Raw genomic sequence first — 3,333 nt, forward strand, 5'->3', positions numbered from 1 at the left:
CATAAGGGAGACTTACTGTATCAATATTAACCATACCTTTAACAATAAACTATTTGAAAATTTTCCTTCCATGAATTCAACCATGACATCATGCACTTGGTTTGATTTGTACCTGGAATTCCAACCCAAACTCTATTAGCATATATGACAACTTTGTATAATGGCTAAAATACAACTTGTTCGAGAATAAAAAGCGGGAGAAATATAAATTTCCTAAATTTTGTCATGCACATGGTACATTGATTCGAAAATTTAATACACAATATATATGGAGAAAAAAAACAGAGAAACATCTATTGCTTGAAATAAAATATAAAACAAATCAAAAAATTAGAAAATAGGAAACATAAAAAGACACAGAAGAATTGTTTCTAGCGTAGGATATATAAGTTGGGGAAAAAAATTGATTTCTACGTGAAGTACAATGCATCTATATATAGGAGTCGTTTGGTTACATACGGGAACTTACAATGCCTAGGAAGTGTCATATCACATGATTTTAGAATTCATGTGAATTAGAAAATGTTGTTTGGTTACATGTAGGCATTGTAATTCATATAAAAGCGTTCCCACTTACCTGGGGGATCTGCAGTAAGAACTTCCTCCATTATGGAGGAATTGGAATTCATGGGAAGTTCCAATTCATGTGAATTGGAGTAACCAAACAACCTACCCATTTTGCAATTCACATGAATTAAAGTTCCTGTGTAATTTAATGGGCAACCAAACAACTCCATAGTATTTTATATGCACCAGATGTTTGAAGTGTAGTTACACACAATTTCGATGCAAATTACTCCGTATATCTTTATCTTTGATTATTATATAATACGGAAATTTTAGTTGAACTCTTACACTTTCTTATTTTATTGTTAATAATAATAATATAGAATAGGAGGATTTTAGTTTAACTCTAACTTTTTCTTTACTACAGGGGATTGTTGTACGTTATTTTTTTATTATTCGTTAATTTTTTTTTTTTTTTTTTTTTTTTTTTTTTTTTTTTTTTGCAGTTGGAGTTATTTTGCATTTATTTATTAATCTGAGGTGTTTCGGGAATGTTAGAGATTCTATAATCACTCGAAAAAAGCTTCCTTTAATAATATAGATAGATAGATATTGATTGCTCTAAAAACTTGAATACTAGATCCTAGTTCTCCATTGGTTGCTTCCTGTTCTCCTCAGCAAACAGAACTGCCAATTCACGACCCTGAAAAACTTGACCATCCATCTGGTATTTTGCATCCGAAGCACCATCTGGGTCCACAAATTGCACGAAAAATCCACGAGGTGCACTGCAAAGAAGCAAGCATACTTTCATGATACTGATATTTACAAAAAAGAGAACACTGGACAGAAGAGCTAGGTGTACTCCAATCTTTTGCATTAGACGTGTCAATATGAAAGGCCATGGCGAGAACTTAAGCACAACTGCACAAGGGTAGGTTTGCCGGCGAGTAGGTTAGCCGGTGGTGAAGGGAAGGGTGGGTAAAATCAATTGAGTGAGGGAGATGAAAAAAATGACAAGGGTAAAATCATAAAAAGTTTGTGAAAGAGTAAAATGTGTGTGTGAAAAAGCACAACCCTTGATTAATTTGAGAGGTTGTATATTGTAAGTCGCCATCAGTTGTACATATTACTGATTTTAGGTTGTCGGTTAGTTAGGAGCTGTCAATTAGCTACTGAATTAGTGTCCTAATTATGTGGAGTTACCTAAGTTAGCTTTTTTTTTTTTTTTTTTTTTTTTTTTTTTTTTTTTTTTTGTATACAAATATGTCTTGCCTTTCAATGAAATAGATATCAAATCATTATCTTTTTACTCCATTTAACAATTGCAAACCAACTTCATGGGATGTAATAATTTTGATTAGCTTGCAGCTACTATCTGGATGTGGAATACTTAATTAATTTGCAGCATTTTACATACACAAGTCATCAGAACAATTACTTTTAGGTCAGTTTTAAGGAGGATTGCTGTCCTCTTGTACTTTTCCTTCAGAAAAGGGAAAAATATGAAAGATTTTCCTTTAGAAAGAGAAGTTTGAATGACCTATTACTCCATGCTCGTTTAATGATGACTGTCACTGATCTAGCTTCATCTTGCATACGGCTTTCGACCCTTATGTTGGCCTTGATTAAAAGTGATCTCTGTGAAGGACAACTTGTTAATAAGAGAGGAAGAGTTTACATTCAGCAATGTCTCTCAATATATTTGAGATTCAATGTTAATAAAATTTGCTCACTGTTATTTGCAGATTGCCAGAGAGATGGTCATAAGCCCAAGAAATGCCGAGTTAGGACTTATAGAATTGACTAGAAAGATAGGGATGCAGGATCGGCCCGATAATCCTGATGGAGAATTGATAAATTACAGGGTGCATTTTCAACTTGTGACTGAGTTTTATGCTCTAATTTTATGTATACATTCTTATTTAGGACACTACTAACCAAGTGACTCTGTTTATCTTTCATAGTGGGACGACCCACATGTCATTCCTGCTGAAATGACGCTGGAAGTATCCGAACTATTCACCCAAGAATTAACAAGGGTATTTCTGTCATTCTCAATATATTCTTGATGATGGATATTTTTATTTACTGACTAAATGAGATTTTGTATGACAAAAATATCAAATTTTAACTTGAAGCTGGTTTGAACAAAAACAAACAACAATCAACAAAAGAAACATACAATTTCACCTACATCACTACATCAGTACATGCATTCATCAATGTACTCAGTTCAGTGTATACTTTCTAAGATGTTTACCCAAGGTTCATGCTATTTTCCAGCTAATATAGTCTCCCGATCGTTTGATTGAAATTGGTTAACAGTTCATTGAAGAAACAGAAGAATTGGCTACAAAAGCATTGGAGGAAAATAAGCATATTCTTGACGTGGTTTCCACTGAGCTGCTGGAAAATCCAGGATCACAGGACTGGTAATGACCCTTGCCACTTTTTAACCAGCAGTCCCTGCCACCCTTCCCCTTCGCTTTGAAATTTAGAAGTGCTTTCTATTAAAGATAATGATCCCAAGTCTTCAACGAAACATTCGGTTGCTAGTAAATAACACATGTGCCTATTTCTTAGTATTTAGTTATTATATTAGTCAAAGTCCTTAGCTTTGTAAATCCTAGTTTATAGCTAGTTGTTAACATAATCATAGGAGTTAGTTTAACGTAGCTTCTCTAATCTTCTGTATATATACCAACACCTTGTAATCAGAAACTTATCAATGCAATTACAATATTCTTCTCATACTTTATATGGTATCACCGAGTCTATAACGATCCTCACGATCAACGAAATTCCGTGTCTACACCTCGTTAG

At 33.6% G+C, this 3,333-nt stretch overlaps 1 long non-coding RNA gene across 1 annotated transcript; it reads left to right on the plus strand.

The window, feature by feature from the left end:
• Positions 1 to 2,285: 2,285 nt before the first annotated feature.
• LOC141634334 (uncharacterized) lies at positions 2,286 to 2,937 on the plus strand. Its single transcript, XR_012539055.1, has 3 exons — positions 2,286 to 2,375; positions 2,475 to 2,549; positions 2,836 to 2,937. It is a non-coding gene; the product is annotated as an uncharacterized LOC141634334 (long non-coding RNA).
• Positions 2,938 to 3,333: the final 396 nt, after the last annotated feature.

This window comes from Silene latifolia, chromosome Y (assembly GCF_048544455.1).
Source record: "Silene latifolia isolate original U9 population chromosome Y, ASM4854445v1, whole genome shotgun sequence".
Classification (NCBI taxonomy): Eukaryota; Viridiplantae; Streptophyta; class Magnoliopsida; order Caryophyllales; family Caryophyllaceae; genus Silene; species Silene latifolia.